This window comes from Molossus molossus, unplaced genomic scaffold, assembly GCF_014108415.1.
Source record: "Molossus molossus isolate mMolMol1 unplaced genomic scaffold, mMolMol1.p scaffold_m16_p_19, whole genome shotgun sequence".
Classification (NCBI taxonomy): Eukaryota; Metazoa; Chordata; class Mammalia; order Chiroptera; family Molossidae; genus Molossus; species Molossus molossus.
Genome location: NW_023425354.1, coordinates 52764575 through 52791155, shown reverse-complemented (window position 1 = coordinate 52791155; position 26581 = coordinate 52764575). Strand labels below are relative to the sequence as shown.

At 42.6% G+C, this 26581-nt stretch overlaps 1 protein-coding gene across 1 annotated transcript in view; it reads right to left on the bottom strand.

Moving 5' to 3' along the window:
- Window positions 1-26581, bottom strand: part of MYOCD (myocardin) — a 92876-nt gene that overhangs the window by 53749 nt on the left and 12546 nt on the right. The window lies entirely within an intron of this gene.

Sequence of the window (26581 nt, the reverse complement as noted above, 5' to 3'; positions counted from 1 at the left end):
GGGTAGGACCTCCCTGACCTTCAGTGTCCTCATTTGCAAGTGAGAACAAGGCCTACCGTGCAGTGTTACTACAGAGTTTGGAAAAACAGTGTTTGCAGGTTGCTGAACATAGTGTTCAGAGCAGAGTCAGTCATCGATCAATGGTGGTATTATAAGACCCTGGAATCCATTTGTAAATTCAGAGAAGAGCCACTGGTATCATGCTTTGCTTAGAGAAAATAAAACATTAAAATTGTTCAAACTATACACTATTTTATAAAAATGGATGTTGCTATCCATAACACAAATAGATTATATGTCATATATATCGTGTGTGTGTGTGTGTGTGTGTGTGTGTGTATTGCGTTGTTTGTGTTTTTTCGCTTCCTCTCACCCCTCTACCCCAAACGCATCCTATCTTTCAGCATCTCTCCTCTCCCATTTCCTCGGGGAGATTCTGAGTGTGCCAGCTTAATTCCTGGGTGCAAGGTGTTCAGAATAAGGATAGAAAGAGCAGATGTTTGCCTACACTGGAAAAGAAGGGGATTCTTCAGTGAATTAAAACTATAAGTAATCTATGAGACAGAAAAAGGAATACGGGATTGGATTAGAAAACTACATCCTAAGACATCCACAGTAATTGAAAGCTGTTCTGAGAAACCTTTTTGCCCAAAGCAGGAGGGGCACTAACAGGGCTGTTAGTTGGGGTACCAAAGCTAGAGGCCAACCTCTACCACCTTCTCCCCACATTGGACCAGGTATGGGGTATGAGACTATCTGTCTACAGGAGGCATCTTGAGAGACACAAGAATGGTCTTGCGGACTGCTGGTAATACCCAAGAGGGTCAAGAAGCCTTCACTGTTATCCTGTGCCTCTCTCCCAATTCCTGAAATCAGATCAAAATACAAGTGTCAGCAACACGCCCTTTCCCTGAAGGCTGGGCTCACCTGTGCCTCACAGAGTCTAACAGGTGTCCACAAGGGCACTGAGAGGGTGCCGCTGGGAATCACCTAACCGGGAGGAAGGTCAGAACCAGGAAAGGAAGACTGCAGACTTAACGAAAGAACGTGGACTCACGGTTGTAGTATAAACAAACACAGCAGGTCTTTCTCAGAGATAGGCAAAAGAATATTCATTAATTAAAAATAAACTAAGCCACACACATCAGGATGGCTACTGTATATACGTACAAAGAATAACAGGTGCTGGAGAAGCTGGGAGAAATTGGGACCCACGCACACTATTAGTGGGGATGCAGAATGGATAACCATATGTAAAACAGCAAGGCATGCCGCAAAAACATTAGAAATAGAACCGCTGGGTGACCCAGCATTCCCATGTCTGAGTGTATTTTCAAAAGAAACAAAGCAGAACCTTGTACATCCATGTTCATTATTCACAATAACCAAAGGGCAGAAGTAACCCAGTGTCCGTCAACGGATGCATGAATAAACAAAATGTGGTGGGCAAAAGTAGGCTTACACTCATTAATAAAGTAGGTTTACAACAATGCATAAGTGAGTAATATAAGGATAAACTGTGTTTCACGTATTCATAACTGTCAGCCTACTATTGCCCACCCCGTACATAATAGAATCTTAGCCTTAAAAAGTAAGAAAATGCTGACACGTGCTATAACATAGATGGGACTTGAAAGACATTGTGCTAAGTAAATAAACCAGTCACAAAAGGACAGATATATGAATCCACTTACATGAGGGATTTAGATTAGTCAAATTCACAGGCACAGAGAGTAGAATGCTGGCTGCATGGGGGGAGGGGCGACGAGGACTCTTGTTTAATGGGCATTGAGTTTCACACTTGCAAGGTGAAATGAGTTCTGGAGGTGTGAATATATTTTAATGCCACTAAGTTGCACACTTAAAAAGGGCTAAGATGGTAAACTTTACATTATGTGTGTTTCATAAAATTTTTAAAAATTGGAAAACACAGAGATCAAAGTAAAACTTAGTTCATTAAAATAAGTTCAAATGGACGGCTGACTATCAGAATGAACGGAGTTAAAAGTGATTTAGTAAGTGAGCTACACTGTTCTCTTAGACTGGAACACAAGAACGAAGTGGTAGAAAGCAAAATCAACGTGTACTCAATGGAGAAATGCTGGGAAGTATGGAAAAAGCCCCCAGGAAAAAAATAATACTTATTGTCAGACAAGAGAGATCTATAATTAATATGGGATTCGTGTACTTGAGGCCCTTTTCTCTACATGTGCATATGGGATCATATTATAAGTTTTCCTTTGTTAGCTGCTTTTTGTTATTTGTGACATATCACAGATATATTCCTGTGTTATTTAATAACCTTCAAAATGTGCTATTTTGGTAGCTGCCTACTCTTTTATTTTCTGGTTATTCTATAAGTTATTAAACCAGACGCCCATGATCGGATATTTAGTTTGCTTCCAGGATTTTACTATGGACAGTCTATAGCAGTGGACAGTCTTTGTAGTTAATGCTGAATCACATCCACACTATGACTCGAGATGTTCTCTCAGCAGAGGACTGGTCACATTCGAAGGGTCAGATTCGAAGGCCTGTGGTCAGAAGGCACACAGCTCTCAGAAGGCTGTTCTGATTCCCTCCTCACTAGGGAAGTGGCTGGGTTGCCCACGGCCCTTGGCCTTCCTGCCTTATCGCCAGAACGTGGCTGTCCTCCCCCGAAGCTGGTGGCTTGGCTGCCAGGCAGGGCTGCGTGCCCGCAGAGAGCGGCCAGAGAGCCAAGGCCAGGATGATCTTGGCAGTGAGTTTGTCCCTGGGTGGCTTCTTCTCCAGGTCTGGCAAAGCTCCAAGCATGAATGACCACACCTCTTTCTGCGGCTACTCCCTCCTGCCCACGGGAGAACCTGACACCAGGCAGACGCCTTGGCATGGTGGGCACACTGTCCTCAGTGATGGCCTGGCCTCCTTCCCTGACTGTCATTGTGTGCTTTGCTGAGAATACCTCTCTCTCTGCACTCAGCTTGCTGTGGCCACGTATGTCCCCAGCCCTGCTGGCAAAACTTCACTGATCCACATGGCAAACAAAACTGAGCAGAGGGTTGCTTTGTGGGCCCTGCCATCCCCCACTCACAGTTCTAACCACCTACAAGTGACAGGTATCTGCGGAGTTCCTGCCTCACTTCCTTGAGGCCATCTGGTCATCCCTGGGTGGTGAAGGAAAGGGAGTTCTTACTGCCTTTTCCACGCCGTTTCAATATGTTCTTTCGTGGCTCTGACGTTTGGGTGTCAGCCTTTGTTAGCTTCCAGAACCAATGCTTTTTTTTGTGTGTGTGATTTTATAATCTATCTTTGCATTCTTTTGTCAGAATTTTAAGTCATATGTTTGCATTCAAGTTGCCTCTTTACTCAGAAGTTCTGGGCTCTCGATGCTGACGTCCTCATCTGCCTCTGTGCGTGTTCGTACTACATCACTTCAATTGCTCTGGACTCATGATGGGTTTTCATGTCTGGTAGAGAGGATCTTACATTAGCCTTTTGTTTTAAATGAATGCTTCTCGACTATTCTGGCCTACCTCCCTACCCACTCCTCCTGCCCCCCCCCCGACAAACTTCAGGACCAGAATAGCATGTTTTACCGCCACCCCAAACACTACCTCCCCAAAGAAGAAGGGATATGTTCCTTTCATAGTTTATCACCATAAGTGCAAACCCCATTAAGTCAGAGAAGCAGCCCCCTGCTTAATAATTATTAAAGAATATATAGAAACTTCTGGACCAACTATAGTGAAGGACAAGAAGTAGGTTCCCTGCAGGCAGCTGGGGCTGGGACTGGGCACCCACCTCAAGAATGGGAGTTAGAACATCTCCACACACCACAGGGTTGCAAGCAGAACGCGTCACTTGCTGGTGCCTGGGAGAGGGAGCAGACCCACCAGGAGTGGACAAACCAGGTGCAACTTGGCAGGTCTCTTGAGCATTTCAGGTTGAAGAGGCAGGAGATAACAGGATTGATGGACACTGTCACATTTCTCCTATCACACAGACAGCCACCTCTGCCACATGCCCAGAGCTGGTGGGCAGAACTTTCTTGATGCAGAAAGCAGGCAGCATGGGGAAGCAAGGGTATTGGGAATGGACAGCACAGACCCAGTGTGAACACCCCTGAGCCTGTAGCCAAAGGCAAGTCACCCTGTCCATGAGTCCCAGCCTTCTCATCTGCATGCAGGAGCAATACTCGTATTAATCATAACTCATGGTGACAATTTAACAGGATTATTGGGAGTTAAGGAGTTAACCACTTTTTCAACTATGCAAGGCTCTCGAATACCTTTCTGTTTCATACTGATAATGGTTGCTCAGGAGAGCTCAGCATGTGGCTCTGGTTATAGAATCTGAAGAAGAAAAGGGACTTCTGAGTTGCAGTGGGACACCGATGTGTAACTTAAAGTCATTCTGCCTTAACCGTCTCTGGGGGAGGTGGTGCGCACTGGGAAAAAGAATTCGTAGGAACCTTGTGGGAAGAGGGCGCTGAGGACACAGAGTGTGTAAATGAGGTGGGAAAGGCAAAAGACAGACAAGGGCGTGAACAGAAGAAGCCGAGTCCTCCACTCATCAGCATCGCTTCTGTCATCTTCCGGGTCGCTCCTTTATTTCTTCTCCCCGTCTCTCTGGCATGGACAGGATATAAAAGCGCCAGTCTCTGGGTTTGAAGTTTTTATACAAATCATCTCCTTCAAGCCTCTCACAAATCCCACAAAAAGTATGCATGATTATTCATGTTATAGCTCTTGAGGCCCAAAGGGTGTAAATAGCTCATTCGAGGCTATAGAGTTAGAAGTGAGGGTAGCGAACTTCGAACCCATAACTCTGGACTCCAGTTTTGCCTCATGGGTGCAGATTCCTAATGGGACTAACATACCTCAAGTTTGGAAGGAACCCATGTAAGGTAGAGGTTCCTTTCATGAAAAACCAGGAGCCACCAGAACATGAGCAACATTTCATGCCACCTTCTTGTAGGTGAGTCAATATAAGGGACCCTCAGCTCAGCATCACTGACCACAGTGTCTCCATAGCAACAGTCCTGTAGGTACCATTCTCCTTCTGGCAGCTGGGTGACTGTGATGAACTGGCGTGGATACAGGCCCAGTGCAGTGTACGGGTAGGAGGAGCTCCTGACGGCTCCGGGCTCTGACGGTATCGCACTGAGCTGTTGCCATGGCTTTGGTGAGAAGTATTGCTTTTCTGAGGATTGCAAAACACTTTATGTTCCAAACCCATGCTGGCTCATTCCTGACAGAGTGGAAAATGCGTCTCCTTGGCTGAAATGTTCCCCTTGAGTCCAGCCCAAAGATGACATTTTTAGGAAAGTTTGAGAAGAATCCTGCGGCTGTTACTGAGTCACGATAGAGTGGAAATGGATCTTTTCTATTTAAAGAGTTTTGTGCTACTGTTTGAAAATGTCACATTGCTAGGGAACGGTGGAAATGGAAAACTTTCCATTTGCTATCTACAAAGAAAGATCATTACTGAATGTAAAACAGTGGAGTCGAGGAGAACTTCTGTTACCTGTCTAACCCAGGTAATAGGTTGATGGGAATGTAATTTACAATTACTGTTCTGAACAAGCTCTGTGCTCTACAGAGGGATGGCTCACCTGGAATAGAGCACCTGTAATTCTAGCTCTCGATCTGCTACTATACAGTTGTTACTTAGCTCCCAGAAACTCTCTGGATCTCAGTTTCAACATAAACCCAAAGAAGAGATTAGATTTGATTAGATTGATTAGATTAGGTTTTCTCAATTTACCTGATGAGAGTCATCTGGGGCCTGAACACAACAACCACCATTTTTGGGGTCCTTTACTTGGCGACTACAGTTCAGCAGGTATAGGGTATATTGAAAATATGTTTTAACAAACATTCTAGGAAATTTTGAGGAAAATGTAGATTTCAGAAATAGAAATAAGCAAGGATATTCTGTGCAAAAATGAGACCACATTTTAATTTTGTCTTGTGCCTTGCTTTTTTATTGGCAATATATTATCACTCTTTGTGTGGGTGTGTATCTGCAGACTCCCCCCCCCCCTTTTTGTTTTTGTTAATCCTCACCAGAGGATATTTTTCCATTGATTTTTTTAGAGAGAGTGGAAAGGAGAGAGAGAGAGAAAGAGAGAGAGATACATCAATGTGAAAGAGACACATTGATTGGTTGTCCCCCAACCAGCGCTGGGGACAGAACCTACAGCCCAGGTATGTGCCCTTGATTGGGAATCGAACCCTCGACCCTTCTGCCCACAGGTCAATGCTCTGACTGCTGAGCCAAACCAGCCAGGGCTAGACTCTCATTTTTAATGGCTACCAAGTATTTCATCACGTTCCAGTGTCTTTTTAACATATCCCCTTTCACCGCACACCTACTCTCTTTCCTCCTTCAGAAACGATGCATCCTTTTGTACTCCTACTAGGAATGCACCATTTCACTATGCCCTGTTAACAGGAGATGAAGCTGCGAGAGAGGAAAAAAGCTTTGCTCATTTAATAAGTAATAATGATATCTCAACGTAAGACTCAAAGATGTTTCCATGGATTTATTAACTATTTCTGTCTTTTCCTTTGGGAGCTGTCTGGCAACATTCTTTGCAAAAAAAATTTTTTTTTCTTTATTGATTTTTAGAGAGAGAGGAAGGGAGAGGGAGAGAGATAGACACATCAGTGAGAGAGAACATGGATTGACCGCCTCCTGCACGTCCCGCACTGGGGATCGGGCCCACAACCTGGGCATCGGACCCACAACCTGGGCATGTGCCCTGACCGGGAATCGAACTGGCGACCTCCTGATGCCTGGGTTGACACTCAACCACTGAGCCACACTAGCTGGGCAATTCTTTGCACAATTCTTCATTGAATTTTTTTTATTATGGATTTGGGAGAACTCTTTATATTTGAAGCACATTAAACACAGTCACCGAGGTTGTAAATCTCCCCCCATTTTTAGTTTGCCATTTAATTTTGTTTGTGAGAATATTTGGTATTTAACATTTTACATGGATCCTTTAAAAACATCTTTCACAATTTCTATCTTTGGTATATACATAGAAAGATCTTCTCCGTATCCAGATTATATATTCATTTAAATGCATTTATTATATTTTTATGTTTTTGGTTTTTGCACTTGACTTTGTAATGCATCTGAAATTAATTTTATATATAACATTGGAAAATACTTTACTTAGTTTTTCAGATTCTTAACTAATTATTCTAACAATTTCTATATCAAATATATTTTAGATATTTTATATGTCATAAATATATACTTATAATACCTTGAGTCTGTTTTTACTTTTTTTAATATAATCTTATCTTATATTTATTTTGTTTAGAGGCAGGCTGAGATGATACTTGACTTAAATATACACTTTATAGGATGTGGGAGTCTAATTTGAATATCCTGAACCCCTCCCCGCTCCAGTTACAAAATCCTAGTGTAGAGTCCCCGAACCAAGCCTTCAGGATGATTTCCAAATAATTCCAAAGTTTTAAGGGTCCAAAGGAAGAAAGTAGCTTCTGCCCAACAGAGGCAACATGACAAATTAAGACAGTATTTTGCCCTGGCCAGTGTGGCTCAGTTAGCTGGAGCATCTTCCCTTGCACCCAAATTTTGCAGGTTCCATTCCCAGTTGGAAAACATACTGGAGGTAACTAATCAATGTTTCTCCCTCTTCCACTCAAAAATCATTGAGCATGTCCTGGGGTGAGGATTTAAAAAAAGATAGTACTGTATTTTAATGTGCTGAAGTGTTATGTGTTTATGTGAATGTTTACGTACATCAGAAAGGGAAAGTTTCACCTGAGGAAATCTGAATATGAATCAGTTCTGAGGGTACTGAGGATTTTAGGTGGAAAGGGAACAGATAAAAGAGGAAGCAAGGTCCTGGCTGAATAGCTCCGTGGGTTGGAGCGCTGTCCTGTATACCAAAAGGTTGTGGGCTCAATCCCTGGTTGGGGTGTATATGGGAGGCAACCAACCAATGTTTCTCTCACACAGATGTTTCTCTCTCTCTCTCTTTCTGTCTCTCTCTCTTCCCCTTCCCTTCTCTCTCTCAAATCAATAAATACACCCTTGGGTGAAGATTAAAGAAAAAGAGAGAGAAAGCAAGGGTGGGGGAAGAGGTCGAAAGACGAAAAGAATGAAACTAGGTAAAATGGGTTATATGTTGTGTGTGTGTGTGTGTGTGTGTGTGTGTGTGTGTGTGTGAGATCTACTCCAGTGATGGCTATTAATTCATATGTATTTAATAGAATAGATACATTGATCCAGGGGCACACCAGGTTCTGCCCCAGGAGGGAAACAAGAAATAGGTCAAGTGTCCTGGCAAAACTCTGAATTATAATAAGGCCATACTTCCGCCCACATCATGAGCTGTCTTCCTGGGCCCAACATGAAGGTGACTCTAATTCTAAAAAAAAAAGATAAAAGAAAGAAAGAAGGAAAGAGGGAGGAAGTGAGAGAGGAAGGAAATGAAGAAAGAAGGAAGGAAAGGGCAAAGAAAGAGAGAAAGAGGAAGGAAGGAAGGAAGGAAGGAAGGAAGGAAGGAAGGAAGGAAGGAAGGAAGGAAGGAAGGAAGGAAGGAGAGAAGAGAAGAGAAGAGAAGAGAAGAGAAGAGAAGAGAAGAGAAGAGAAGAGAAGAGAAGAGAAGAGAAGAGAAGAGAAGAGAAGAGAAGAGAAACCTACTTATACACAAAAGATTTGCTCGAAGAATTTCAGAATGAATCTGGCTATTTGTTCAAAGTGTAGATAATTTGGGAGCAGCAATCTGGGGAGAAGGGTGGGGTGGCAGGACTGCTCACCTGGGCGATATACCCTGTTTTGTAAGCCCAGCCACACCTCTTATGGGCTGTACGACAAAGCTGGCAGGTCCAACTGAAACCCCGAAATCTGTCCCATTGTCACTCAAGGTGGAAGAGCTGCCTTTCCTCCCTTTGTTGCAGGAGACGTCCCAGGGCAGCAGCAACATCACTGCCCCCAAATGATGATCCTAGATATCTGAGCGGTTCCCAGTTCTCTGGTAATTGTTAGTGCTTGTTTATTGTTTTCAATCTAGACTACTGCATTTGCCCAAAAGGTTTTCTCCTCCAAAGAATCTCAAAGAAGTGACTGGAATCTGTGTGATAAGCTTCTATTTGGTTTATCCAAATAAATTACTGCTAAGAGATCATCCTTACCCATTACTTCTCCCATGTTGCCAAAATACACTTTCTTCCCAAGACCATATTATTCGTATTATTCATAGTTGATTAATTTTCTATTCTACCCTCCTTCCACTCAACTGTTTTGTTGTCCTTAACAAATCCTACATTTTTCTTAAGCAAATTCCCTTAAGCCTCACTTGGCTTGTAGGCTGTGCCACAGACTCTCCACAACCTCTACAGCCTCTAAGAATAGGCATATTTTCTGAATATGACATCAGCATGCATGGTCTAAAAAGTTATTTTTTTCTGAATGACAAACTGATGTGTATTTAAACTCTACCAGTTATAAAATAATTTATGTTTTTTATATATGTTGTAAATCATACTTTGGGGGAATAAATAGATGTAAAATGATAGAAAAACAATCACTGATAAAGAAAATAAACCATGTGTCCTTACAGTAACTATAGGTGTCCTCATATAGTCATCGCATAGGATCATCTTTCTCTTGATTTTCCACAAATCTTAGTCCCTCTAGGAACAACTCTTCCTTGATGATGTGGGAGGTGAAAATGACTCCCCAAACTCTACTAAGTGAAACTAAATGTCATTTTCCAATAATAGCACTGGAAACATTTTTTTTTTAACTGAAATATTAGATGGCAGGAAAAAGCAGTAACAAAGGGGTGAGTAATAAAAACAGAACCTCTTATAAAATGTCAAAACTCTGTGGAGCAGAGTTTGAAAATCATTAGCTTGAGTGATCCCTAAATCACATCCATCTTACATGTATAATTTAGATGTGAAAAACCTCAAACCTTCTACAAGATACTACTTAGAAGCAGATGGGGCGATTCTACCCCGGAGCAAAGGGTGGAGGGGAACTGTGCTGCCACTTGACTGACATGGCCCTGTTCTCCCAACTCATCTTCATCCTTTGAACATTTCTTGTGGGAGAGCGAGGGCTTCAGAGCACAGGAGAGTCTCTAATTCCAGCAGAGGACCCAGCCCCGGTCCCTTAGCAGCAGCAGCAGAAGGAAGTCTCCTTTAATATCAGCAAATGGTAGTGGGCTTTCAATACTTTTCCAGCTTCTTACACTGGACTCGTGGCTACTATGCAAATCTTCCCTATTCTGTCTAGCATCCAGCACCCCTTGGTAATTACAAGGGCCAGTCACTCCATCAGACCTATAATGCTGCTTGTACTCTCACTGCTTTATATTTTTTTCATGTTCTGCATATACATTAAGCCCCATGTCCAAATATAAACATTTAATAATTTATAGGTTGGATGATATGATGTCAAATTCTAGCATTTCATAGGAAGTGAAAGTGAATTGCATTTACAAAATAACCTGCGTTGCCCTGGTCAGTTTGGCTCAGTGGTTGAAGCATCAGCATGTGGATGAAAGAGTCGAAGGTTTGGTTCTGGTCAAGGGCATGTACCTTGGTTGCGGTTCAGTCCCCAGCCCCAGTCAGGGTCATGTGGGAGGCAACCAATTGATGTGTCTCTCTCACATTGATGTTTCTCTCTCTTTCTCTCTCTCTCCCTCCCCTACTCTATCTGAAGATAAATGAAAAAATATCCTCAGGTGAGGATTAAAATAAATAAATAAATAAATAAATAAATAAATAAATAAATAAATAAGTAAGTAAGTAAATAAAATAACCTGCATCTGTATTCAGTTCCTGCTTTGCACACAGGCAAAATACTTAGGAGCAGTGATTAGAAGCTCTCTCAAAGTTCTGTCTGACACAATATGTCAACAGGATGTCCCTTGAAAGTTATGCAAGGTTCAGGAGACCTGGCCTTCTTCCTCTTACTACATAGCCATGTGACCTTGATCCAGACACTTCACCTCTTCAGGCTTCAATTTCCTCCTTTGTAGAACAAGAAAGATGAACTGATGATCTCGGAGCTCTTTGGAGCACTGACATTTCATGACCCTTGGCTGCATTCTTGACCAGGCTCTTTCTGTGTACATCTCAAATTCAGGCCTCTCAGATTTTTCTTAATCTCTAGAGCTGTCCCCATGAGATTACAATATTTCTTGTAATAGGTCTCAGGATTATGTTCAAATGCTACAGAAAAGGGCTACAAGATTGCAAGGCAGTAGCCCACCAACAGTTCTAAAATGTCAGCTATGAAATGCAGGGTTCAAATAAAGGATGCACTAACTAAAATAAAGAATAATTTACAGGGAATCAATAGTAGAGTAGGAAAACCCAAGAAGCAAACCATCGAACCATCGATTTGGAATAGGGAAGCAAAGAAAAACACCTAGTCAGAACAGCAAAAAAAAAAAAAGAATCCAAGAAAATGAAGATAGTGTAAGGAGCCTCTAGGACAACTTCAAGCATGCCAACATTTGCATTATTGTGGTGTCAGAAGGAGAAGAGCGAGAACAATAAATTGAAAACCTATTTGAAACAATAATGGCAGAAAATTTCCCTAACTTGGTGAAGGAAACCGACAGCGAGTCCCAAATAAGATAAACCCGAAGTAGTCACACCAAGACACATCATCATCAAAATGCAAACGGCTAAATACAAGGAGAGAATCTCTCTCTCTCTCTCTCTCTCTCTCTTCCCATTTATTTTCAGACAGAGCAGGAGGGAGAGAGAGATGAAGAGAGACAGAGAAACATTGATGTGAGAGACACATCAAGTGTTTGTCACCCACATGGCCGGGGACAAACTGCAATCGAGGTATGTGCCCTTAGCAGGAACCAAACCTGGGACTCTTTGGTCCACAGGCCGACACTCTAACCAGTGAGCCAAACCAGCCAGGGCCAAAGAGAGAATCTTAAAAGTAGCAAGAGAAAAGCAGTTCATTACCTACAAAGAAGCTCCCATAAGACTGTCAGCTGATTTCTCAAAAGAAACTTTGCAGGCCAGAAAGGAGTGGCAAGAAATATTCAAGGTGATGAAAAGCAATGACCTACAACCAAGATTTACTCTGTCCTGCAAAGCTATCATTCAGAATCGATGGACACATCAAGAGTTTCCCAGACAAGAAAAAACTAAAGGAGTTCATCATGACCAAACCAGTACTATACAAAATGTTGAAGGGTCTTCTTGAAGGAGAAGAAGAACAAAAACATGAACAATAAAATGGTAATTAATACATATCTATCAACAATTGAATCTACAAACAAAATGAGCAAGTAGAACAGAAACACACTTGTAGTTACAGAGAACTTTTTGTTGCTTGTCAGATGGGTGGGGGCTGGGAGAATGGGTGAAAAGATGAAGGAATTGAGAATTACAAATTGGTTGTTAGACTGATGACCCTCAAAGAGAAGGGGGAGGGAGGGCGGGATGAGATAAACCAAAGAACTTCTTTGCATACATGCATAACCAATGGACGCCAACAATAGTGTGGGGAAGGCTGGAGGGGAGCAGGATTGGGGAAGGAAGGGGTCAATGGGGAAAGAAAGGGGGGAACATCTGTAACACATTCAACAATAAAGATGAGATAAAAAATAAATAAAAATACTTTATAGCCAAAAACAAACAAAACAAAACAAAAAGCAAAAGTGACCCTCTAGGAGAAAATGTGAGCTTGACTAGCTATTGCTTTTATGAATGCCTCAGAAATCTTTAGAATATTTAAGATCATTCAGCCAGTTGGTGATTGTGCATTTATCTACCAATTCAGTTTCTGGAAAAACATTTAGCAGTTTCCCGTTACTTGCGGAGGCATCTCTAGATAGTGATGATGATACAGAGTAATTGAAGACATGAATAGTCTAGTGGGGAATAGAAGACATACACATTTTCATTAGACACAGTGTTAGAAATACATGATTAAAGAATGCAATTACATAACAGGAGAACGGGACCTTTAATTTTAATTAAATTAAGAACTGGACCTTTGATTATATAGAATTGTACCTTTACATTTTCAAGTGAGACTCATATGGGTAGGATGGTTGATAAAGGGCATTCTTGACCAAAGCAAGAATGTGCATGAAAACTTGAATATAAAGTAAACATGATCTGTCCCATGCTCAGATGGGCCACGTGCTTGGTTTAGCCCTGTGCTGTCAGCATCTGAAATTTTAATCATTTTGAACAAGGAGCCTGCATTGTCATTTGGCATTGGGCCCCACAAAATATGTGATGTTCCCCCAAATATTGCCTCGGTCAAAGAAAGGGATTCTTCTGTGGAGTGGTAAAAGATAGTACTGGACAGGAAAGTGGGGTCGGTGGCAAAAAGCCTTGAATGCTATGCTGAAGTGTTTTGGACTTCCTCCTGCAGAAAGAAGACAGTGCTGGCATCTTTTGAGTGGCAGAGTAATGTGATGACATTGAGATTTTAGGATGACTAGTCTTAGGCTAACATGCATGGGGAAGATGCTGCTGGTTCGAAGACACTTGTCGTCAACCATGGGTAAGACAGGAAAGTCCGGCAGATGAGTGGATACAAACGCTGTGGTACATTTACACTGTGGAATACCATGCAGCTGTGAAAATGAAGGCACTCTTACCCTTTGCAACAGCATGGATGGATCTGGAGAGTATTACGCTAAGTAAAATAAGCCGGTCAGAGAAAGACAAGTACCATAGGATCTCATTAATATGGGGAATCTAATAAACAAAATAAACTGATGAACAAAATGGAACCGGAAGTGTGGATCCATGGGACAAACGGGATGGTGCCAAGGGGAGGGGCTGGGGTGACTGGATAAAGAAGGTGAAGGGATTAGCTAAAGAACCTACATGCATACCCCATGGACACAGACAACAGTTGGGTGAAGGCCAAGGGAGGGGGAGGTGGGGATAGGGGGAGGTGGGCAAAGAGTGAGGAAAAGGGAGACTCCTGCAATAATGTGAATGTTCAACATTTTTAATAATAAAAAAAAATCAAGAAAGTCCACTTGGACACAGTGGGAATGAAGAAGAGAGGGAAGATTTGAGAAACAAGAGGAAAAAAAAATCAGTATGTTTTGATAAATAAATTAAGGAAAGAGAGAGGAAGGAAGGAAGGAAGAAAGGAGGGAAGGAAGGAAGGGAGGGAGGGAGGGAGGGAGGGAGGAAGGAAGGAGGGAGGGAGGGAGGGGGGAGGGAGGGGGGTGGGAGGGAGGGAGGAAAGGAGGGAGAAAAAAAGAAGGAGGTAGGAAGGAAGGAAGGAGGGAGGGAGGGAGAGAAAGTCAGGGACCGCTGTCATGTCACATTTATATGACACTTTTTTAAATCAGGCTTTTGCAAAATAAATAAATAAATGAATAAATGAAACAACAGACGAAAGCATGGTTACCATGATCATGGGTAGCAGAGTTGGTAGGGCTGCCAGGAGCCTCTAAGGTCATGCTTTTATCTGGGAACTTGGCAGTGAGGTGAACACCCTGCCATCCATCCATTCAATCAATATTTCTGATCACGCATGATACTTCCAGGCACTGCCTTCGTCATGGACGACTGATGGTGAACGGAGCCGTCTGGGGCTCTGACAGCATCCGTGTTGAAATCGCGAGCGAGAGGAGGATGGTAGACAAGGACAACCGCGGGACTGTCGTGAAAGAAGGTTGCCTGTGGCTTAGGAATGACAGAGCTTTCCTGGTCCTTTCTCCCAGGAAACGTAAATGAGTAAAAGGCGTGTGAAGGCCATGGCACTTCCTTTGCTTCCTTCCAGTTCCACCAACAACAGCACATGGGTCACACGTGCACATGTAGGAGTCACTTCAGTCTCCTAAAGACGCGGTGTGCCCACGGGGGAGGGAGGTCTGACAGCAACGTCACGGGCAGAGTGAGGAATAAACAAAGGGTGAGTCGCTACCTGCTCTCTTCTCCTCAGAATGGTTTCCCACTGTGTTTACAAGGAAATGCCTGCTTGTTTTTCTCGGCAATGGATGTGGTTTCCATGTAGCTAGATGTTCCCACAGGGCTGCCTCTCTCCCTGATCAGTCTTTGTGTCAAAGACGGGCTTCCACCCAGCCCCTCGGGGCTGTCCCCAGGGATTCTGGAAATGGGACTGGGAGGGAGCATGCTCCGTCGCCATCGGGGTGGTCACTTTCAGCCGTGAGGACTGGAAAACAGCAGAGCTGGCTGACAGGGAGGGAGAAGGGCGGAGCCCGGATGGGAGCCAGGGAGCGTGGTCTGGGGTGCTCAAATTCCCACTGCCAGCTTATTTTCCCCACATCCCTACCACATTCCTGTCCCCGAGTTCCAGGACCCACCCTGCTGTTTGGTTCCCTGTTGTTTGCAGACACACAGCTCCCTTCTGACCGTGGGGAGGAGGGACATCCAGTAGTGGTGGAAAGCCGTGAGCGCAAGCACGCAAAGCTCTGAGGTCTCTGTTTAAACCCCGTTCCACCAAAGACCCCTAGGTGTGTGGACTTAGAGTCTGCAAATGTGGCCGGAACATACACACCAGAGAAAGACACTGGCACACCTGGGAACCGGGCCCAGCATGTCATGGGAAGCACCGTGGGCGGCTGGCTGTCCCCGTGCATCCTCTCTGTGAGTGCCAGGTGAACACACTAGCTCTGGACACAACCGAGCATCAGCCAGCAGAGGGCTCTTCCTTCCGAAAGGGCAGTAGTACCGGTGCATAAGTTAGTCCTTGAACTTCTTTTTGTTGAATCCTACCCTGGGTTTAGCGGGATTGACTTTCATGGACAAACCCTGACAATGACGTTGTTGCCTTCAAAGACTCCGTCAATTACAGGCCATTAAGAAGCTGTGGGCCAAGGGGTGATATACTGGAAAGTAAAGAGCAGGACCATGATGGAGGTTTCAGGCCCTTCCAGGGCCGAAAGCCGATCTGGTGGGACCTGAACTCATAGCTCTAACTGTCTTCTTCTTGCCCAAGGGTGGCCTGCCCACAACAGTCTTCCCTCTACCTGACATTACCTGACTCTGGGAAAAGTCACCCTTCCTTTGAGTAGCCCGAGTCACTCATAGGTCTGACATGCTCTTCTTTGGGGTACACAGGCATCAGACCACCTGGGAAAGAGCAGAGAGGGCGACCACTGGTCTAAAGCTGGGAGAATTGGCCTGGTCGGCCCGTTGTCTACACTGTTTTTGCCCCAATGCTGGTCACATTTCCCAAACAAGGCTGGGAAGGAGAAATTATTTTTGTGTGTAGTGCTGATATGCAAGAACATACTGCTCCTTGCCTTCTGAGTCCAGGTACCAATAATAACTGTTCCCTGGCCAAGTACCACCCTGTGTGCTGATGCCCAGCCAGAAGGTGGCCGTGACCAAGAGGGATGTGGGCCCGGCTATCTACCCATTTATTGCTGGGGACATCAGAGAAGAGGAAGCAAAATGATGGTCCGATCGCTGAAGCCCTGTGTGGTCTGGATGGAGAGGGCCTGAGGGAGCTGGCCTGGCCTCGGTGGCCCTCACAGAGGAGCAGCAGGCCTGCGAGAGCTCGGCCGGGCACACGCTGTTCCCTCTTAATCCTAAGACATGCTCTGACTCTGCTTCCTTTAGGGAGGCTGACAAACATCAGTTCAGGGCAGCTTCTGGCCTCGAGCATTTGGAGGGTAAAACCCAGGGAGGTATTCCAATCCCAAGAGCCCCAACTCGGAATTCTCTCCCCGTTACTTCAGTGACCACGCTTCACGCACAGTCTGAAGCTGTTCTAGAAGGATGCCTGTTCACACAAACACTGTGAAGCTATTCTTTCCCTAAGCACCACACTCTCAGTTTGTCAAAACATTTGAAGAAGACTAATTCATGCCTCAAAAGGAATTCTCTCTCACTCACAGCGCTGCCAGGCCTGTGAGCCGATCGCTTTCACACTACGGCACCTCGCTGGGGGGACAGCCACGCGGGCCTCGGTGGAAGCCCGTGGGCTCGCCGGGTCACGAAGGGGCAGAATTCACGACGCGTGCTTTCTGAGAGGACAGGAGGGGAAGTCGGCTGGCCCCATCCGGCTCCCGCCCGTTTGGGTACCTGTGAGAAGTAGTACAGGGCAGTAGTGGAAAACATGGGCTCTGAAGCCAGGGGTTTGTGAGTTCAAGTCCCGCATTTCCTGTGTATTAATTGTGACATTTCCTTCATGGTTAGATGCCTATGTTTCTTTTTCTAGGAAAGAGCAGAGGAACAGCTGCACCACCCTTCAGGACTGTTGTGAGGATTAAATCGGTCTCACATGCTTCGAGTGTGCCTAGCAACAGATCATTCTTGGGGTGCTCTATGGGGGCCATGGGGAACCTCCCAGCCTCGGCCTGTGTCAGGAGGACGGGCCAGCAGCAGGCCACCCTGTCATCAGAACCGCCCCCGGAGGGTAGCTGGTGAGCTGCAGACTTTTTCTTCCATCACAAACAGGTCCCTGGAGTACAGAACAGAAACTCGGCAACTGACATAAACAATTTCAAACACTAATCTCAGAAGACAAATCGCTCCATTTGGGCATCGAGATTCCTCTCCGAGGCTTCCCCGCTTGTTTATTGTTCCGTGGCGAAGGGCCACGGGTGAATTAAGTGGACAGCGTGCACAAGCTCTGAGATGGAAGGAGGGGCCTGGGGGGAGAGAACCTGCCATCTGACCTGCTTTCCTTGAAAGCTATTGCTGAGGGAGGTCCCCGAGAAAAGCGACTCTGATTTATGCCTCCTGTGTCCAGCTGCTCACTGAGAGAGGTCAGCGGCTCTGGGGCCAGGAGACCAGGTTCCAGCCCTGCTCTGCCACGTTTTCGTGTAGTGAATTCCAGCAAGTCATCAGCCCTTTCTGAGCCTCGGCTTTTCATCTCTATAAGGACAGTATCACTATAAGGTACCATAATACCCAAGTGGGTAATTGCAGAGATCAAACTAAGACTCCTTTAGCAGTGATGGATTGCTATACAAATATATATTTTTTTCTTTTTGTTAATCCTCACCTGAGGATATTTTTCCATTAATTTTTTAGAGTGGAAGGGAGGGAGAAAGAGAGAGAGAGAGAGAGAGAGAGAGACAGAAACATTGATGTGAGAGAGACACATTGATTGGTTGCCTCCCATATGACCCCTACTGGGGCTGGGGATCCATCCTGCAACCCAGTTACGTGCCCTTGACTGGGAATCGAACTCGAGACCCTCTGGTCCACTGGTCAATGCTCTAACCACTGAGAAAAACTGGCCAGGGCTTGCTATACACATATTCATAAAGTTAATGTAGGTACCCAGTGAATAACTGGATGAGAATTAGGAACAAAGGGGAATTAGAACCTGGAACAAAGGATGCATTTTACAAGGGCAAAAAAAAGAATTATCCCCAAGTTAAGAAGAAATTTTTCTTTCCACATTGCTGCAGTCCTTGAATATAGATTAAGTTATTTGAGATTCTAAATTAAGCCTGTGGTGTACTATGCTAGCATTTAGAGCACATATTGCCTTTTCTGATTATAAAGCAAATGCATGTTCACTGTACAAAATTTGGAAGACGGGCAAATGTTTCAGAATGGAAAGTGAAATTAATGGTAATTCAAGTCTGTAGGGATGACCAACACCTGCTAATACTTTGCCTTCTTTCTTCCAACTCACAAATATCTACATGTATATAAAAATATCTACTCTACAATTTCTCAGGAATTTGGATTGCATTATATATGCAATTGTGAAGACCTCCTTCTGCATGGTAAATATATTTCTACCTCAGAAGATGTTCTTTGAAAGTACCATTTTACATGCATGTTATATTCCATTTTCAATGTATTCATTATTCTTTTCTCAAACATTTTAAGTTTGTCCTTCAAATTTTATGAAGTATCTATACGACCCTTCATATGATATATATATATAGTATATATAGTATTTATATGTATATACACACACAGTAGACATATATATGAGTATATATTATACATCATACACTCACACTATTATATATTTTACTATTGTTTTACCATTAATATATACTACTACTGTATATATAAATATATTGGTATATAATATATGTGAATATATGCTTAGGGAAAGAATATATATATATATATAATATATACTTGTACTGTACTTTTACATTTTGGAAAAATAGTTAATGTACTTATATTAAAAATGTTTTGAAATGTTAGGACATAATTGTGGCTTTACTATTTTTCACAAGCTTTGAAGTAACCAAACATGACACTTAAGAACAGTTTCTGGTCCGGCCGGGGTGGCTCAGTGGATTGAGCATCATCCCATGGGCTGAGAGGTCCTGGTTCAATTCCTGGTCAGGGCACATGCCCAGGTTGTGGGCGTAATCCTTGGTGGGGACTTGCAGGAGGCAGCTGACCAATGTGTCTCTTTCACATCAATGTTTTTTTTTCTCTCTCTCCCTCCCTCTCTCTAAAATAATCAGTTAAATTATTTAAAAAAAAAAAAAAAGATCTATTTCTGGGACATGTGTAAGTGTCAGGTTCTAATCCGTGTGTGGAGAGCAGACCCTCTGCAGAGGCTGGCCGTCCAGTTAGCAAGGTTTCTGTGGCAGGTCTGGCCTCATTCTGTTCCCCTCTCCAGCCATGTGTGAACTGGGTGAGTTTTCACCTCTCCGTCTACCCGAATCCCTGCAGCCCGCAGCCGGGGCAGGTGGTCACCATGTGCAAAGGAAGCTTCACGCAGGGGCCCGCTCTGCGAGGCGGCCTGTTTCAAAGCCGGGTGTCTGCCTGCTTTTACCCGGTTGTGATTCCCCTGGACACAGAGTCCTCAGAGGACTTTGCAGTAAATTTGGTTCTGGGAGCCCAGAGACCAGAGTTCTGGTTCTAAACCTACTGAGTGACCTTGGACAAATGTCTTCATGTCCCCACCCCTCAGTCTTCTCCTCTGTATGAGCAGCTTTGCCATCTCACAGAGTTGGTGTGAAAATAAAAGCACATTAATTGATGTGATTTATTTATTTTGGTGGGAGAGGGTTTAATGCACCATAAAGATAAAATGTGTTGAAGGCGCCAGAGACATAAAAGGAGGAACTGAATTGTCTGGCATCGGGGTGAGAGCTGGAGGGACAGCTTTCTCCCAGACAGGTGCTGGCAGAGCCCTCCCTCACCGAGCTGTCAGATGGGCGCATGTCTGAGTCTCCCCCAACCTGGCTAACACTGTCACCCTGGTGATTCCCTGAGATGTGACCCCACCCAGAGCGCAAGTCCATCCAAACCATTTCTAGTGGCTTTTCAATATAAATGGCCTGTCTTGGATCTTGCTGCAAACTTTTCTAAAATCTCTCCAACAGCCAGCATCTGGGCTTGGTGTGCCCCATACCTCTTGTTAAGCGGCCCCAAGTCTGGCCCTAGCAGCAGCCAGCCTTGGTTCGAAGCATGGCCTCTTTTGAGCACCTCTAAGCCCAGCACAAGCAGCAGCCATCTGCAGAACGCTTTGTAACTCATGCCAGATGGCCCCATGCACAGGTGGCAGCTGACCTTGGCCTGAACCTCTGGGAAGGCCCCAGAGCCTGCTCACCTGGTGGACAGCTTAAGACCACAGCAAAGTACCCACTCAACCACCTCCACAACTGAAATCCTCAAAGAGCAGCCAAATCAGGCACCAGAGTCCCACTGAGCCAGTCCTGCTCCGTGGGGTGGGCCCATGCTGAGCAGATCGTCTCTGGTGGTCTCGACCAGTCCTTGAAGCCAAATGGCCTGAGGTTAAATTCCTTCCACTGAGGTGCCAACAGTAATCAAGGCTCAACTATAACAGGGTGGGGGGGGGTACACACAGCCCACACATATGGGGGTGGCACACTTGGAGCACCCAGATTGGGTGACTATGAAGGTCGGGGCCACAGGACACCTCCTACATCAGGCTACTTTACTAAGCCCAGGAGACATGGAAGCTCTACCTAATACATAGAAACAAACACAGGGAAACAGCCAAGATGAAGAGACAAAAACAAAAAAACAAGTCCAAAATGAAAAAACAGAACAAAACTCCAGAAAAATAACTAAACAAAATGGAGATCAGCAATCTACAGATGCAAAGTTCAAAACACTGGTTATAAAGATGCTCAATGACCTTAAGGGAATAGTAGATAAACTCACTGAGAATTTTAACAACGAAACAGGAAACATAAAAGTGGTGATAGAAAACATAAAGAACCAGTCAGAAATGAAGAACAATAACTAAAATGAAGAAGGCATTATAAGGAATCAACAGTGGATTAGATAAAGCAAAGGATCAAATCAGAGATATGGAAGATAAAAAGCAGAAAGCATTCAATCAGGACAGCAAAAAGAAAAAACAACAACAACAACAAAAAGTAAGGATAGTATAAGGAGGCTCTGGGACAACTTTAAGCATAACAACATTTGCATCATGGGGTTGTCACAAGGAGAAGAGGGACAGCAAGAAATTGAAAAACCTATGTGAAAAAATAATGACAAAAATGTTTTCTAACCTGAAGAAGAAAATAGACATACAAGTCCAAGAAGCACAGAACAGTCCCAAGTAAGATGAACCAAAGAGGCCTACAACAAGACACATAATTAAAATGCAAAAGGCTAGCCGTGGCCGGTTTGGCTCAGCAGTTAGAGCGTTGGCCTGCAGTCCAGAGAGACCCAGGTTCAGTTCCCGCTAAGGGCGCGTACCTCAGTTGCAGTTTGTCTCCGGTCCTGGTTGGGTTGTGCGGGTAGCAACCACTTGATATGTCCCTTTCACGTCGATGTTTCTCTCTCTCTCTCTCTCTCCCTCCCACTCTATCTGAACAAAAAATGAAAAAATGTCCTCGGGTGAGGATAAAAAAAAAATGCAAAAGATTAAAGACAAGGAGAGAATCTTAAAAGCAGCAAGGGAAAAGCAGTTTGTTACCTACAAAGGAACTCCCATAAGACTGTCAGCTGATTTCTCAACAGAAACTTTGCAGGCCAAAAGGGTTTGGCATGAAATATTTAAAGTGATAAAAAGCAAAGACCTACAACCAAAATATTCTAGCTAGCAAAGCTATCATTTAGAATAAAAGGACAGATAAAGAGCTTTCCAGATAAGAAAAAGCTAAAGGAGTTCATCACCATCAAACCAATATTACAAAAAATGTTAAAGTGTCTTCTTTAAGAAGAAAAATAAAGGCGATAAATACATATCCATCATCAATTACATTAAATATGTTTTTTATTTATTTTTTAGAGGTAGAGAGAGATGGAAACATCGATGTGAGAGAGACACATTGATCTGCTGCTTTCTGCATGCCCCCTACTGGGGATCAAGCCCACAACCCGGGCATGTGCCCTGACTGGGAATCAAACTGGGACCTCTCAGTCCATGGGATGACACTCAATCTACTGAGCCACACTGGCTAGGCTATCAGCTATTACTTTCAGTACAAATGAAGTAAATGCTTCAATCGAAAGACAAATGGTGGCTGAAATGGATAATAAAACAGGACTCATATATATTTTCTACAAGACACTCACTTCAGATTGAAAGAAACACACAAACTGAAAGTAAAGGGATGAAGAAAGACGCTTCATGAAAATTTAAACAAACAAACAAACAAACAAGCAAACAAACAAAAAAAGCTGGGGTAGCAATACTTACACCAGACAAAACTGAGTTTAAAAACAAAGGCTATAATGAGAGAGCAAGAAAGACCCAGCAATTTTTTTGGATATTTATTCAAAGAAATTCCAACCACTAAATTGAAAAGACACGTACATCCATTTGTTCATTGCTTCATTATTTACAATAGACAATATATGGAAGCAAACTAAGTGTCCATCAATAGATAAATACATAAAGAAGAAGTGGTGCATATATACAATAGATCATGACTTGGCCATAAAGGGGAATGAAATCTTGCCATCTGCAATAATGTGGATGGACCTAGAGGGCATTGTGCTGAATGAAGTGGGTCAGGCAGAGAAAGACAAATGCCAGATGATTTCACTTATAAGTGCAATCTAAAAAGCAAAATAAACAAACAAGGAGAACAGAAATAGACTCCTAGATACAGAGAACATTTTGATAGTTGCCAGATGAGAGGGGGGTTGAAGGGATGGGTGAAAAGGTGAAGGGATTAAGAAGTACAAACTGATAGTTACAGAACAGTCATGAGGATGTAAAGAACAGCATAGGAAATGTAGTCAATAATATTATAACTATATATAGGATTAGATGGGTTCTAGATTTATTGGGGTGATCACAAATCATATAAATGTCTAATCACTGGATTGTGCACCTGATGCTAATATAACATTGTAGGTCAACTGTAATTAAAAAATAAAAAAATTATTTTTAAAAATAAAAAATAAGGGGGACGGAAGAGATAAACCAAAGAATGTATATGCATATTTGCATAACCAATGGATATAGACAACAATGCCGTGAGGGAAGAGGGGTGGGATCAGGAGGCAGGTGTTAATGGGGGAAAAGATAAATAAATAAAAATAAAAATAATATACCAAAAAAAGAGAGAAAATAAATAATAAATAAATAAATAAATAAATAAATAAATAAATAAATAAGTAAAAGGTGCTACAATATAGCAGACTGCTCCACTAGCTGTCTGATCCCTAAAGTCTGTTTTCTCTGGAGAGAGTTTCCCCCTTGGCTTTAGTATTAGACAGAGCAGTATTTTCGGTGACAAGGTTACGGGATTTGGGTGTCTCACTAGAGCTACAGAAACAGCCGTGAGGCTGTGCTGATGGTGTGGCCCAGGTCACCTCGTGAGCGTCCCAGCCAAGGCCTGGGCTTGCTTCAGAGACACACAAAGACCTGAGCTGGACCACAGCCCCCTCTCTGGAGGACGAATATGGTCAAAATCCCTTCCTCAAAGGTTTTTTTGAAAGGGAGAGAATGAGTGATAATACGCATATACATCACTTTACTGGATATAGTGTAAATTCTACAACTGTAATAATTACACTCAGCACTCAGACACAGCTGGGGGTAAAAAAGAAGTGAGAATAACTAGCTGCAAATCTTAAGAGATAATCATAAAAGGCTGGTTGTTGTCAATTTAACAATATGACATCTTATAATAACATTTAAATTATTTAAAGATATTGTTCATTAACATTCTAAAGCATATTGACACACATACCAATATAATAATTAATATATAATTATATTATATTATAATTATTATATTACATGATGTCAAATATTTTTATATGCTTTTTCCCTAAAGCCTCACAGAATTTTCACGAGAAAGTACTTTTGTGTCTACATTTCCAAATGGCAAAGTGGAGGTTGGAGAACTAGAAGGGTGCACTCAAGTTCATACACCCAGGAAAGTGGGGTCAGGATTAGAACTCAGGGCATCCAGACTGCACACTAAACCACAAAATATACATTTAAAGTTCCCGTCATAAACTAATGTTAGGGGCTGAGGGTTTTCAGTCTCAGCTACGGCGCAAGTTTTCTCGGTCGAGGTTGACGATGAGCATGCGCTTGGGTTGGTGGGAATAACACCTTAACCCTCCCAAGTGCTCAGCCAACTGCAGGTTTTGTTGTTCCTCAGACAAGGGGTCTTTCATCCCCTCTGATTTCATGACAAAAATGAATAAGCAAATGAGGTTCACTGTTTACTTATTTATTACCAAAGTTATTCCTGTTTATTATAGAAGGTAATAGGAGAGACCGAATAAATCATCAAAATAAAGAATAAAGGAATATGAGAAAGAATAGAAGAAAAATTAAAGATTGCTCATACTCTCATTACTGAGAGAGAATCACTTTGACAACGTGCCTTTCTGTGCTTTTTTCTGTGTTTTAACACTTTTGGTATGTTCATGGTGTGTTTTGATCCCTAGCTTTTGAGTTTAAAATATTTGTTTTTCTCCGACTTTTATTAGCTTATTTTTGTTACAGATGTTTCTCCTTTTTCCCCCCTAAATTCCCTCCTCCCCATCCCACCCCCCCAACCGCTAGCATTGTTGTCTATGTCAATTGGTTATAAGTTCTTTGGTTCATCTCACCCACCTCTCCCCCTCCCCCACTCTGAGGTTTGTCAGTCTGAACCATACTCCTTTCTATGTCTCTGGGTCTATTTTGTTCATCAGCCCACCTTGTTCGTTATATTCCACAAATAAGTGAGATTATGTAGTATTTGTCTTTCTCTGATTGGCTTATTTCGCATGAGTTTAAAGTATTTTAACTTTAAAAGTAAAAAATAGATCTTCACAGGAATATCTAAAATTGCAAAAATAAATAAATAAATAAATAAATAAATAAATAAATAAATAAATAAATGAATGAATGAATAAATAACAAAGTATACTGTTGAGAAAATAATTGCAGAATAAAATATAGGTATCGTATTAACAAAAGAGTATTTATTTTCCTTTTTTACTGCCTTATGGTAAAGAGATGAACTTGATATTTAGAATTTATTGACATTTCTGTGTGTGTGTGTGTGTGTGTGTGTGTGTGTATGTGTTGGAAAAGGATGGTAAATTTAAAATTGTCTTCCAATGGTCTCATCATGAGAAAAGGTTTAAAATATGTAATAAAATTAACTTTATATTTATATCCCTTAAATCCTCATTTGAATTTTTGTTTACTTGATTAGACTTACAAACATATGTGTTTTTTTGTTTTTTTTTTCACTCAAGGGTATTTTTTCCATTGATTTTTAAAGAGAAAGGAAGGATGGGAGGGAGAGGGAGAGAAAGAGAAAGAAAGAAACATCTATGTGAGGCAGGCACATCAATTTGTTGCTTCCCACACATGCCCCGACTGGGGCAGGGATCAAACCTGCAACCAGGTATGTGTCCTTGACTGGAATCAAACCCACTACCCTTCTGTTCACAGACCAATGGTCTAACCACTGTACCACACTGGCCAGGGCCAGAAGTATGTTTTCTACTACTATTATAATGTCAATTTCTCTTTGTTTTTCAGACATACTTTAAAACTTTCATAGATACTTATACATTCTTATTTTAAAAGATTCAAATAGCCCTGACTAGTGTGGTTCAGCTCATTGGAGCACCATCCTGTGCACAGAAAGGCCTCTGTTTGATTCCGTCAGAGCGCATACCCAGGTTGTGGGCAGATCCCCAGTCAGGGCACATGCAAGAGGTAATGTTTCACTCTCACACTGATGTTTCTCTCTCTCCCTCTGCCTTCTTCTCTCTCTAAAATCAATAAAAGCATGTCCTTGAGTAAGGATTAAAAAAAAAAAAAATTCAAATAGTGAAGAAAAATAGGGTCTTACCCTTCTTCTCTGATCATCATTGTTTAAAATTTGACTTATGTTCTTGAAGGTTTTTCTGTGTATTTACACCTAAATAATTAAAAAAAAAACATAAATGCAAATGTGTTGCATGACTGTTTCATAATCTGATTTTTAAAAAAGTAATTTCATGTCTTGAAGACCTTTCCATACGAGTTTGTATAATATTTTATCATTTCTGTTTTGCTTTGAATTATATTTCATAGTAGGAGTGTACCATAATTTAGTTATCTATGCCCTGTTGATGAATGTTTATGTTGTTCGCACCTTTTATTTTTTTGCATGATAAACTGATGCTATGAAAATCCCTGTCCATACAAGTACTTCTTTAAATCAAATGCTTAAAGTTTTTTGGCTGATGGTGGGGCTCATTTA